Source organism: Lagenorhynchus albirostris, chromosome 17 (assembly GCF_949774975.1).
Source record: "Lagenorhynchus albirostris chromosome 17, mLagAlb1.1, whole genome shotgun sequence".
In the NCBI taxonomy this organism is placed as follows: Eukaryota; Metazoa; Chordata; class Mammalia; order Artiodactyla; family Delphinidae; genus Lagenorhynchus; species Lagenorhynchus albirostris.
The window spans coordinates 54,505,150-54,519,923 of NC_083111.1; positions in this window are offsets into that span (position 1 = coordinate 54,505,150).

The following is a 14,774-nucleotide window of genomic DNA, read 5'->3' on the forward strand; positions in this document are numbered from 1 at the left end:
CAACCCACTAACACTGTAACCCGAGTCCTACTGGGTTACAGTGTTACCCAAGTTAACCCAAGTTCTACTGTAACCCAAGTCCTCTTCAGCACCAGCTGGAAAATTGCTGTATCCTCCTAACTGATCTTCCCACCTCATTCTTGTCCTACCTCCACCTTGCCACCGAAGTTATTGTGCTCTTATAGAACTGATTATGTCTCTTTCTTGGTTAAAATGCAGTGGCTCATCACTGCATATCAAGTCCAAATTCCTTAGTGTGGCATAAAAAATTTAGGACTAGATGGCCACATTCTATTCTTTTCAGATTCATTCAGCATTTCCTTTCCGTCAAACATAAACTCCATTTTCCAATTACAATAAACCACTTGAAATTCTCTGAACCTACGTTTCTTTTTTTCTTGTATCCAAGCATTTTCACACACCGTTCCCTTTGTCTGGAAAGCCTCCTTTCCCACTTTATCTAGCAAGATTTTATTTATTCTTCTAGTTTCAACCTAAGTATCTCTTCTTCTGTGAGAGTTTCTTTATCTCTGAGCGCATGCAGTTGCTCTCTCCTCTGTAGTCATTGTTGCTGATAGTGTTACAATGCATATATTTCATTGGAATTATTTGTCTTTCTCTTTTACTAGACTTTGAGCTCCACGGTAGCAATAACTACATTACTAATTTTGTATTATCCTCTCTCTTATGCCTAGATTCGGACCTGGAACATGTTAGATATTTAATATACTTGTGTATTTAATATATGTGTGAAAAACAATTGAACATTTTTCCAAACTAGTGCCCGAATGTTACTCCAAGTTAATGTTGGACATTAAAAATATCCTAATACTGTTTAAAATCATTCTTAAAAATTAGGTATTGTTTCTTGCCCATGAGATTGAGGCTGCACTCACATTCTGAAGATCTGAGTTCAAGTCTTTGCATCACTTACTATGTAATTTTTTGTTTGTTTGTTTACAATGACAGATAATTTATTATTCAACAAAAACAGAGGCATAAGGACTCAAGTAAAGAAATTAACAGAAAATATTTTACAAGGGACCTTGAAGATAGAGCCCGCGTTCTAGCGCCCATGCACCGCAGCTACTGGGCCCATGTGCTGCAATTACTGAAGCCCGCAGGCCTAGAGCCTGTGCTCCGCAGCAAGAGAAGCCACTTCAATGAGAAGCCCATGCACCACAGCGAAGAGTGGCCTCCGCTCGCCGCAGCTAGAGAGGGCCCACGTGTAGCAACAAAGACCCAATGCAGCCAAAAGTAAATAAGATTTAAAAAAAGTAAACTCAACCTATGCTTTTATCATTCTCAAAATCTGAAATCGTTTAATACACTGTGCATTCCTGAAGTTATGATGAAATCAAAATAAATCTTCAGGGCTTCCCTGGTGGCGCAGTGGTTGAGAGTCCGCCTGCCGATGCAGGGGACACGGCTTCGTGCCCTGGTCCGGGAAGATCCCACATGCCGCGGGGTGGCTGGGCCCGTGAGCCATGGCCGCTGAGCCTGCGCGTCCGGAGCCTGTGCTCCGCAACGGGAGAGGCCACAGCAGTGAGAGGCCCGCGTACCGCAAAAATAAATAAATAAATCTTCATGTACCAGGTAGAACTGCTTGTCTTTTTCAAATAGTTCATATCTTAAATGACTATTTCAAATGAATTGTTTACAGCCCGCCATTGGATTTTTGTGAATGGGGAGAACAACAGTCGTTCATCTCGAGGATGTCGGTCTTGATTTTACTGCACACCTGTTAGTACTTCTTGGCTCCTCAGGAAGTGCCAACCCACACCTTTGTTCTACTGAAAGGCTGTGCCCAATGTAAAGATTTTCTTCTTTCCCTTAATTAAGTTACTATAATGCAATGCTGAAGAGCATGGGCTTTGAGCCAGCCATTCCTGCCTCAGTCACTTTCTAAAGCCAGATAATGGGTGAGTTTTTTATTTTTCTGAATTGATTTCCTCACAGAGCTGGCATGCAGATCAAATGAGCCAGTATGTGTAAAGCACTTTGCAGGATGCCAGGCACATGGTGGCACAAATATGGCTAAGAGTTATGACTCTTGAATTATAACTAGCTAGAAAATCTGAATGGTTGTTCTGTATCAAAAATAGATAACAAACGAGAACCGGCTGTATAGCACAGGGAACGCTACTAAGTGCTCTGTGGTGAGCTAAACGGGAAGGAAATCCAAAAAAGAGGGGATATATGTATACATAGAGCTGATTCACTTCACTGTACAGCAGAAACTAACACAACATTGTAAAGCAACTATATGCCAATAAAACAAAGATAGAAAGAAAGAAACAAACAAATGGAGATGATCCTGGGCAGAGTATTTCTAAGTTAACAATTCCATATTCCTCGTTTTATTTAAAAAACAAAAAACAAAAAGCCTCTGACTTGGAATAAAATGAAATAACCCAAAATTGGATGTCAAAATAAAAAAATTTGTGATCATTGAATAATTATTGAATGTTATAGTTGCAAGAGTCTGTACAAATGATCTAGGACAATATCCTCTGCTTAAAAATAAGGCACTTGAGACCTAGAGAGGGTAAGCTACTTGTCCATGGTTCTAGTATATCTAGAGAGTATCAAGGTAGAAAGCCCCACTTTGGCTCATTCTTGGAAAGAAACATGACACAACTTTTTTCCTCCTTAGCTTCTTAATGCAGCAGATTTATCTTATAAATAGAGGAAACTATATTTTTCAAATGAGTTAAAATTTTTAATTATATCTATACAATATTTAAAATATTAAAGACTCATGAGAGTGAATAAAATATATACAGGACAGAACGCCACTACTAGTTTATTCTCATTATTTTCTAATAACGTGTAGGTATATCAGATTGGATGAGTTTATTTGTAACTAGCTGACTGATTAATTTATATGGTGCCTGATTTAGGCACTCCCACTCTCTGCTCTTTGAGAACTTAGTGTCAGGAAGGAAAGCTGGCATTAAATTCAGAGCAGATGTGCAATCACTTCCTCCTCTCTAGCTTGGCTTGAGCTATTTGTACAATCACTAGTCTACCCTAACTTTCAATTTTTGGATCACTGCCTTAAAAAATAATAACATTCAGAATGAGACTCCAGTTCAGAAATCCTGCCCCCAGTAGGATGATCCTTCTCGTGTTTCATTGACTGGAAATTCTGGGAGAAGCAGACAGGTTGGAAAGGCACATAGTTAATATAATTTCTCTTCTTTGTGTAGTATCATGAGTGCTATTTCCATAAGGAAGTCTCCCTACTGATATACACCTTGCTCATAAAGCTGATTCTATGGGTCCAACCCTGATTTTATTTCCTCTTTTGGGTGCATCATACCTACTTGCCAACTGGAGTGGCTATTCATTGTGTGTGATCTTTTCATTTTGAGTCTCTTAGGCAAGTTTAAGCAAGCAGCAAATGCTGAAATGAGTTTCCCCAAAGTTTAAACATGCTAATGGCTTAGAATAGAATAGAATTCTAAGAATTCTAATAGAATAGAATAGAATCTGTCCAACTTGGTAGAGCAATGTCTTCATTCTAGCTGAGCAGATTTTGTGGAGTCTTCTTAGAGTTTTCCGCTTGATTTCTCTGTTGTCATTTGGTTTAGCTATTATATTTATTATGCTTTAAAAGAAGAAGAGACATCAGTTCAACAGTAAAATCTATGGGCAGTATTCTGGAAGAGCCACAGAAAGTCATATGAGTCAAAATGCTGAGTTGTAAACATGGCATCACAAACCTAAGAGTAGGTCTATTTGAAGTAGGGATAGAATGAAGATATGGTTTAGCCATTTGAATTTATGAAATGAAGTCTTGTCACTTTAACATTAGAAGGTGGTTCAAATAATCTAGAAATCAATGAGAGAATCACTCACTTGAACTCTGAGACTAACAAATGTCAACTTTTTGAGAGAAGGTGCCATTAGGAATATTTTACAATGTCTATCCCAGAAGGAACTAGCTTCTTTCCACTTGAATAAGTGTATTCAACCTCTCTCTGGGCTTCTCCTATAGCAGGATCTCTGGGTCTGTAATGAGATCAGACTTTTAAGTTACCACTAAGTGAACACCATTTAGCATTTTCATTCCTCTAAAAGAACTCATCAAGTAATTGCCCTCTAATAGCAGGCAAGCAGGATGACAAGTAAGATGAGGCATCACGAAGCTAATGAAAATTTAAAGTGGTCCCCATTTTCCATTGGCTTGGGAGAAGCTTATCAGAGCAATGACACGTCCCACAGAAAATGACATGCCCCCTAAAATGATCGAAGCAGAGACATACAGAAGCCAACATAAAGTCATCTGGTTCCCCAAAGCATAGCAGTGGCTTACACTTTACAAATTAAAAAACAAAAAGTCAGAGATTAAGATCCTTATATCTGAATAGAACTGATCTTGTCTACAAGCAGGCATCTGATACAAAGATGAAGTTATCACTAAAGCTATCTGATTTTAGGTACTGTGTCAGGCCTACATATTTCTGGACCTGTCCCAGGATATTTTCCTTTGCTCTAACTGCTACTCCTAAAACATACTTAAGTTGTATATTAAGGAAGGAAAGATATTTTCTTTAGTTTGGGTTTACCCCAAATCAGACCTTGAAACAGTAAAATAACTACATATATTTTATTTGGGAGGTGATTCTAGAAAGCACAAGAGATGGTGTGGAGAAACTGAGAGAGAAAATGTAGAAAAGCCAATGAAAAGAGCATGAATGAGTGGGTTACCAGCGTGGACAACTGGGGCTCAATTCTGGGGATCTTCTGAGAAATCATGTGGAATGTACTTCGGTGTTATCTCATCAGTGGAAGAGGAAACTGGCTTATTTATTCGACAACTCTCCTCCCTCATTGGTTGAGGGTTACCTGGGATCTTGGACTACATTGCATACACATCAAACAAGCTCTTGTGGCACTGGAAAAAGCCCCAGATAGAGAAACAGAAGGAATTAACACTTGAGAGCTCCATGCTCACGTCCTAATCACCTCCCAAAGGCCCCACCTCCAAACATCATCACACTGGGGATTAGGTTTCAACATAGGAATTTTGGAGGGAGGGATACAAACGTTCAGTCTATAGAATTTTTCCCCTGGACCTTCCAAATTCATGTCCTTTTCACATACAAAATACATTCATTTCACCCCAACAACCCTAAAAGTCCTAACTTATTCCAGCATCAACGCTAAAGTCTAAAGTCCAAAGTCTCATTTAAATATCTAAATCAGATAGCGGTGAGACTTGAGGTAAGGTTTATCCAGAGGAAAACTTCCTCTCCAGCTCTGAACCTGTGAAACCAAACAAATTACAGTAAGTCCCCCACATACCAATGAGTTTTGTTCCGAGAGCGCATTCGTGTGTCTAATTAGTTCGCTAAGTCCAACAGTTAGCCTAGGTACCCAACTAACACAATCGGCTATATAGTACTGTACTGTAATAGGCTTATAATACTTTTCACACAAATAATACATGAAAAAGACACAAAAAGTAAAGAGACCATTTTTAATCTTACAGTACAGTACATTACCTTGAAAAGTACGGTAGTGCAGTACAACAGCTGGCATACCGGGGCTGGCATCAAGTGAAGAGGCAAGAAGTGTTACTGACTGGAGGAGAGAGAGGAGGTGGGAGATGGTAGAGCTGAGGATCCTCAGCAATAGGAGACGGAGGGCAAGCTGCAATTTCACTCACGCCTGATGTTGATGGCTGGCATTCAATTCTATCTACCCTCTTGGAAAAACCATCTAGTGATGTCTGGGTAGTAGATGTTTTTTCTCATCATAGATGACACGGTAGCACTGGATTGCATTCTGAACGGCTGCTGCAGCCTTCATTGCAGCAACTACTTGTAGAGGATGCACACACGTGACAATGTGCGCCAGACACGTGAACTAACTTACGTGATTGGACATGCGAACACACGTTCGCATCTTTGAAAGTTCGCAACTTGAAGTTTCGTATGTAGATGACCTACTGTATATGCTTCCAAAATGCACTGGTGGGACAGACATAGGACAGACATTCCTATTTAAAAAGAGGGAAATAGGTAAAAAGTATTAAATCAATTAAAGAAGCCATGAGACTGAGGTGGCTTTAATGCCATAGTAGCCTACATAAATGGACCAAAACTTAAATGTGTAACGCCTCAGGGTTAAGAAATTGAAACCTAAGGACTACCAATCACAAGCAGCCAGCTAAGCTTTCCCAAATAAGGCAACTGCTTAAACTGTAGCCAATCAAATAATTGCTATGCTTTGCTTCTGCATCTTCTCTATAAAAGTTTTTCCTCTAGTTTCTGTTGGTGAAGTGATCCTAACTACTTCTGGTTTGGTGCCACCTGATTCCAACTAATTTTTGTTCAAATAAATTCTGAAAATTTTTAATATGCCTCAGTTTATCTTTTTTTTTTTTTTTTTTTTGCGATACGTGGGCCTCTCACTGTTGTGGCCTCTCCCGTTACGGAGCACAGGCTCCGGACGTGCAGGCTCAGCGGCCATAGCTCACGGACCCAGCCGCTCCGTGGCATGTGGGATCTTCCCGGACCGGGGCATGAACCCGTGTCCTCTGCATCGGCAGGCGGACTTTCAACCACTGCGCCACCAGGGAAGCCCACCTCAGTTTATCTTTTAACAGAAGAAAGGAGTGATAGGTCCCAAGCAAGTCCAAAACCTAACGGAGCAAATTCCATTAGACCATGTCTCAAGAAGAGTCCTCTTAAACTCAGTGTTCTGCCTTCCAGACCCACAGGGGGTGGCAATTTTACCCCCACCACTTGGTGGGGCTCCACACATGCCATGGCTCTCTGCTGGGGCTCCGAAGCTCTGGCAGTTTGGGGTCCTATTCCCGTGGCTCTGCCAGGTGGCCCTTTGAAACCTAGGTGAAGGCATCCACACCCCCAAGCCTGTGCACTCTGACCTGTGATGGAAGTGGCAACGCTGAAGATCTCTGAATTGCTTTCAGAGTCATCCTTCCATTGTTGCAAAGAATGACACCTGGTTTCTATAGAGATGACTGATCCATACTAATCTCCTTATGAAAAGGTCACTTGGGTGGTGATATTTACCTAAATAAAAAAATAAGCAATGTTTTAGTATCTATTTGGCACTCATTCTTCTTAAGAGCTGAAATCTAGGAGAAAATTAATTGTGTTGATATGTTTGTCAAAAAAAAAAAAAAAAAAAGGAAAGAAAAGGTCACTTGGCCACACTCTCAGTGTTCTTATTTTTTACAGTATGGATAGGCTGAGAATTTCCCAAATGTCTAAGTTCTGCTTCATTTTTTTTTTTTTTTTTTTTTTTTGCGGTACGCGGGCCTCTCACCGCCGTGGCCTCTCCCATTGTGGAGCACAGGCTCCGGACGCGCAGGCTCAGCAGCCATGGCCCACGGGCCCAGCCGCTCCACAGCATGTGGGATCCTCCCAGACCGGGGCACGAACCGGTGTCCCCTGCATCGGCAGGCGGACTCTCAACCACTGCGCCACCAGGGAAGCCCTCTGCTTCATTTTTGATTAACAGTTCCATCTTTAAGTAATTTCCCCTCTTCTCACATTTTACTATAAGCAATCAGTAGAGTCAAGTCGCACCTTCAAACCTTGCTTAGAAATCTCTTTGGCTAAAGATAAAATTTCATAGCTTGCAATTTCTACCTTCTATAAAACAACAGCACATGAACACAATTCAACGAAATTCTTTGCCGTTTTATAACAAGGATAGCCTTTCCTCCTGTTTCCAGTAACATGTTCCCCATTTCCATCTGAGACCTCATCCAAATGGCCTTTATGGTTCATATATTTCTATCAACATTCTGTTTATGATTCCTTAGGTATTCTCTAAGAAGTTGAGGCTTTCTTGACAGCTCTCCTTTTTCCCTTCTGAGCTCTCACCAGAATTGCCCTTAATAGTCCGTTCATGGCAAAGGAGACTTCTGCTATAATGAAACTCAAAATTCTTCCAGCCTCTACCCATTACCTAGTTCAAAGCTGCTTCCACATTTTTAGATATTTGTTACAACAGTACCCCACTTCTTGGTACCAATTTCTCTCCTAGTCTGTTTAGGCTGCTATAACAGAATACCATATACTGGGTGGCTTATAAACAACAGAAATTTATTTCGCACAGTTCTGGAGGCTGGAAAGTCCAAGATCAAGGTGCTAGCATGGTTGTGTTCTGGTGAGGGTGATTTTCCTGGTTATTAGACAGCATGTTCCTGCTGTATTCTTACATAGTAGAAGAGGCTAAGGATCTCTGTGGGATCACTTTGATAAGAAGGCTAATTCCATTCATGAAGGCTCCACTGTCATGACCCAATCACCTCCCAAAGACCCCACTCTTCCAACCATCACCTTTGAGGGTCAGGATTCAACACTTGAGTCAAAATGTTCATAGCATAACAGTGTGTGTCTTTCCTCTGCTCTCCCTTTACTCTTTAGTATTCCCGAGTTTTCTACCTTGGTTCTTCTCTTTTCATGAGACATAAACTCCCTGGTAATGTCGCCAAAGCCACGTTTTTCATCATCTCCTGATGACTCTCAAAATTTTACAAGTAAGGTGACTGAAAAATACCCCAATCTAATGTCTCCTAGTAAGATAATTGGAGCAAAAGCCAAAAAAGTCATTATCCTTGGTCTTTGGAATTCCCAGCCTGGCAGGTTAGGTTTATTGAAAAATTGAATTTGCATGTATGTATATCCTTGGGTTATAATAACTACCTCCAGAAGCCAATTATAGGAATTAGAAGTAGTCTAACGCTGTTATTATTTTATTTGAAGAGGAGTATTGAAATTTGTTTTATGCTGCACAAAGAACTTGTTTGATGTATATTTCATGAGCCCTGGTTGAGAGGGAACATTTCATATTGGAATATATGAAAGCTTCTAATCAAACATTTATGTCAGCAAGAGTTTTCTTTTGTGGAAGAAAGTTAATATGATAAGAAAGTAAAGAGGGGATAATAATGCCCTGAAGATGCTAGTCCATTTTGGACAAGATACAGGGCAGGGAGAATCCCCAGTAATGAACTGATCTTGACATCTGGGTTGAAGTCAGGAGCCTGGGCCACATAAGTGGCTTTTGACTTTGGCTTCTGCAAGGTGCCTCTTAACCTCCCCTTCTCTTAGTGAACTCTTAGCTAACCTGCTTAGTGACACAGCAGCTGTGTCACAGCAGCTGAATGGTTGCCTTTAAATCTCTTAGGACACTTTTACATTTGAATGGGAGAAAACAACGCAGTTTAGTTTAAATGAATATAGTATCTAATGTGAGCAATTTCCGAAGGGGAGATAGGTGCTTTAAAATGTGTTCATTTCATTTGGTATGATATATTTGTTAGCCTCTGTCTTTCCAGCTATTCCAAGCTGTGTCTGGCTATAAACTCATATTCTCCCTGGAAAAGGAATTAATTTTCACAGGGCCTGTGTGTGACTTAAAAGCCTTCAACAAAGCTTCCCTTTCTCTACCCTCCTCATGTTTGACATGGCTGATTGGAGATTGGAATAAATCTGGTGTTCTAGTAATGACAACTGCACTCGATTTCAACTTCTTTACCTCTGTACAGTTCTCCCTACCCTGTCCCACTACGTTCTTTTCCATCCATAGACTCGGCATCTGGTGCACAAAGGAAGAACTTTGGGTTTTTGACCAGCTCAGAAGACCAAACATCCAAAAATCCTCATCTGTTATTCTTTTCCTACGTTTTTGGTCCAATCCCCAGGTCTGGGTATCGACCCAGGATCTGTTCTCATTCAGTCTAAGTAGTGTCTTTGTCTTGTCTCCCCCTCTTTCCAGAACTGGAGTCCTGACTTCAACTATTTGACTAGCTGGGCCAGTTACCCTAAGATTGAACTAATCTTCTGTTTGTGGGGTCATATTTATTGATCTCTTGTAAAGCAACTATTTCTTGCTTGGGAATCTAATGTGCAGCAATCTCCTGGTTACTCCATCCTACCTTCTTGATTGAAAACCATGCTGCTAACTAGTTCCAGAACCTCTGTTGTGAGAGTTGGGTCCTAAAACACTGTGTCTTGACCACATGGGCCTCTTCTCTGGAACGATCTGGGAATCTGTTCCCTGACTCCCTCCTTCTTGTTTGAGTCTCAGTCTTGTCCTTATTCTGCCCTTTCTCCCAACTCTTCACCTCCCTTCTGGCACATTGTTGCTTTTCAACCATCTGTTGAGTAATTATACAATAATTTGAGTTAATAAAGTATAAACACACTAACATTCATCTATTATAAAAATCTGATTTTTTTAAACATCTTTATTGGAGTATAATTGCTTTACAATGGTGTGTTAGTTTCTGCTTTACAACAAAATGAATCAGTTATACATATACATATGTTCCCATATGTCTTCCCTCTTGCGTCTCCCTCCCTCCCACCCTCCCTATCCCACTCCTCCAGGCGGTCACAAAGCACTGAGCTGATCTCCCTGTGCTATGCGGCTGCTTCCCACTAGCTATCTACCTTACGTTTGGTAGTGTATATATGTCCATGCCTCTCTCTCAATTTGTCACAGCTTACCCTTCCCCCTCCCCATATCCTCAAGTCCATTCTCTAGTAGGTCTGTGTCTTTATTCCTGTCTTACCCCTAGGTTCTTCATGACATTTTTTCCCCCTTAAATTCCATATATATGTGTTAGCATATGGTATTTGTCTTTCTCTTTCTGACTTCACTCTGTATGACAGACTCTAGGTCTATCCACCTCATTACAAATAGCTCAATTTCATTTCTTTTTATGGCTAAGTAATATTCCATTGTATATATGTGCCACGTCTTCTTTATCCATTCATCTGTTGATGGACACTTAGGTTGTTTCCATCTCCGGGCTATTGTAAATAGAGCTGCAATGAACATTTTGGTACATGACTCTTTTTGAATTATGGTTTTCTCAGGGTATATGCCCAGTACTGGGATTGCTGGGTCATATGGTAGTTCTATTCTTAGTTTTTTAAGGAACCTCCATACTGTTCTCCACAGTGGCTGTATCAATTTACATTCCCACCAACAGTGCAAGAGGGTTCCCTTTTCTCCACACCCTCTCCAGCATTTATTGTTTCTAGATTGTTTGATGATGGCTATTCTGACTGGTGTGAAATGATATCTCACTGTAGTTTTGATTTGCATTTCTCTAATGATTAGTGATGTTGAGCATTCTTTCATGTGTTTGTTGGCAGTCTGTATATCTTCTTTGGAGAAATGTCTATTTAGGTCTTCTGCCCATTTTTGGATTGGGTTGTTTGTTTTTTGTTATTAAGCTGCATGAGCTGCTTATAAATTTTGGAGATTAATCCTTTGTCAGTTGCTTCATTTGCAAATATTTTCTCCCATTCTGAGGGTTGTCTTTTGGTCTTGTTTATGGTTTCCTTTGCTGTGCAAAAGCTTTGAACTTTCATTAGGTCCCATTTGTTTTTCTTGTTTTTTTTTATTTCCATTTCTCTAGGAGGTGGGTCAAAAAGGATCTTGCTGTGATTTATGTCATAGAGTGTTCTGCCTATGTTTTCCTCTAAGAGTTTGATAGTTTCTGGCCTTACATTTAGGTCTTTAATCCATTTTGAGCTTATTTTTGTGTATGGTGTTAGGCAGTGATCTACTCTCATACTTTTACATGTACCTGTCCAATTTTCCCAGCAGCACTTATCGAAGAGGCTGTCCTTTCTCCACTGTACATTCCTGCCTCCTTTATCAAAGATAAGGTGACCATATGTGCGTGGGTTTATCTCTGGGCTTTCTATCATGTTCCATTGATCTATCTTTCTGTTTTTGTGCCGGTACCATACTGTCTTGATTACTGTACCTTTGTAGTATAGTCTGAAGGCAGGGAGCCTGATTCCTCCAGCTCCGTTTTTCATTCTCAAGATTGCATTGGCTATTCGGGGTCTTTTGTGTTTCCATACAAATTGTGAAATTTTTTGTTCTAGTTCTGTGAAAAATGCCAGTGGTAGTTTGATAGGGATTGCATTGAATCTGTAGATTGCTTTGGGCAGTAGAGTCATTTTCACAATGTTGATTCTTCCAATCCAAGAACATGGTATATCTCTCCATCTATTTGTATCATCTTTAATTTCTTTCATCAGTGTCTTATAATTTTCTGCACACAGGTCTTTTGTCTCCTTAGGTAGGTTTATTCCTAGATATTTTATTCTTTTTGTTGCAGTGGTAAATGGGAGTGTTTTCTTGATTTCACTTTCAGGTTTTTCATCATTAGTGTATAGGAATGCCAGAGATTTCTGTGCATTAATTTTGTATCCTGCAACTATACCAAATTCATTGATTAGCTCTAGTAGTTTTCTGGTAGCATCTTTAGGATTCTCTATGTATACTATCATGTCATCCGCAAACAGTGACAGCTTTACTTCTTCTTTTCCGATTTGGATTCCTTTTATTTCCTTTTCTTCTCTGATTGCTGTGGCTAAAACTTCCAAAACTATGTTTAATAAGAGTGGTGAGAGTGGGAAACCCTGTCTTTTTCCTGATCTTAGTGGAAATGCTTTCAGTTTTTCACCACTGAGGACGATGTTGGCTGTGGATTTGTCATATATGGCCTTTATTATGTTGAGGAAAGTTCCCTCTCTGCCTACTTTCTGCAGGGTTTTTATCATAAATGGGTGTTGAATTTTGTCGAAAGCTTTCTCTGCATCTATTGAGATGATCATATGGCTTTTCTCCTTCAGCTTATTAATACGGTGTATGACGTTGATTGATTTGGGTATATTGAAGAATCCTTGCATTCCTGGAATAAACCCCACTTGATCATGGTGTATGATCCGTTTAATGTGCTGTGGGATTCTGTTTGCTAGCATTTTGTTGAGGATTTTTGCATCTATGTTCATCAGTGATATTGGACTGTAGATTTCTTTCTTTGTGACATCTTTGTCTGGTTTTGGTATCAGGGTGATGGTGGCCTCATAGAATGAGTTTGGGAGTGTTCCTCCCTCTGCTATATTCTGGAAGAGTTTGAGAAGGAAAGGTGTTAGCTCTTCTCTAAATGTTTGATAGAATTCGCCTGTGAAGCCATCTGGGCCTGGGCTTTTGTTTGTTGGAAGAGTTTTAATCACAGTTTCAATTTCAGTGCTTGTGATTGGTCTGTTAATATTTTCTATTTCTTCTTGATTCATCTTGGCAGGTTGTGCATTTCTAAGAATTTGTCCATTTCTTCCAGGTTGTCCATTTTATTGGCATAGAGTTGCTTGTAGTAATCTCTCATGATCTTTTGTATTTCTGCAGTGTCAGTTGTTACTTCTCCTTTTTCCTTTCTAATTCTATTGATTTGTGTCTTCTCCCTTTTTTTCTTGATGAGTCTGGCTAATGGTTTATCAATTTTGTTTATCTTCTCTTAGAACAAGGTTTTAGTTTTATTTATCTTTGCTATTGTTTCCTTCATTTCTTTTTCATTTATTTCTGATCTGATATTTATGATTTCTTTCCTTCTGCTAACTTTGGGGTTATTTTGTTCTTCGTTCTCTAATTGCTTTAGGTGCAAGGTTAGGTTGTTTATTCGAGATGTTTCCTGTTTCTCAAGGTAGGATTGTATTGCTATAAACTTCCCTCTTAGAACTGCTTTTGCTGCATACCATAGATTTTGGGCCGTCGTGTCTCCATTGTCATTTGTTTCTAGGTATTTTTTAATTTCCTCTTTGATTTCTTCAGTGATCACTTCGTCATTAAGTAGTGTATTGTTTAGCCTCCATGTGTTTTTATTTTTTACAGATCTTTTCCTGTAATTGACATCTAGTCTCATAGCGTTGTGGTCAGAAAAGATACTTGATACAATTTCAATTTTCTTAAATTTACCAAGGCTTGATTTGTGACCCAAGATATGATATATCCTGGAGAATGTTCCATGAGCACTTGAGAAAAATGTGTATTCTGTTGTTTTTGGAAGGAATGTCCTATAAATATCAATTAAGTCCATCTTGTTTAATGTATCATTTAAAGCTTGTGTTTCCTTATTTATTTTCATTTTGGATGATCTGTGCATTGGTGACAGTGGGGTGTTAAAGTCCCCTACTATGAGTGTGTTACTGTGGATTTCCCCTTTTATGGCTGTTAGTATTTGCCTTATGTATTGAGGTGCTCCTATGTTGGGTGCATAAATATTTACAATTGTTATATCTTCTTCTTGGATCGATCCCTTGATCATTATGTAGTGTCCTTCTTTGTCTCTTCTAATAGTCTTTATTTTAAAGTCTATTTTGTCTGATATGTGAATTGCTACTCCAGCTTTCTTTTGGTTTCCATTTGCATGAAATATCTTTTTCCATCCCCCTACTTTCAGTCTGTATGTGTCTCTAGGTCTGAAGTGGGTCTCTTGTAGACAGCAAATATATGGGTCTTGTTCTGTATCCATTCAGCCAATCTGTGTCTTTTGGTGGGAGCATTTAGTCCATTTACATTTAAGGTAATTATCGATATGTTTGTTCCTGTTCCCGTTTTCTTAATTGTTTTGGGTTCGTTATTGTAGGTCTTTTCCTTCTCTTGTGTTTCTTGCCTAGAGAAGTTCCTTTAGCAGTTGTTGTTGAGCTGGTTTGGTGGTGCTGAACTCTCTCAGCTTTTGCTTGTCTGTAAAGGTTTTAATTTCTCCATCAAATCTGAATGAGATCCTTGCTGGATAGAGTAATCTTGGTTGCAGGTTTTTCTCCTTCATCACTTTAAATATGTCCTGCCAGTCCCTTCTGGCTTGCAGAGTTTCTGCTGAAAGATCAGCTGTTAACCTAATGGGGATTCCCTTGTGTGTTATTTGTTGTTTTACCCTTGCTGCTTTTAATATATTTTCTTTGTATTTAATTTTTGAC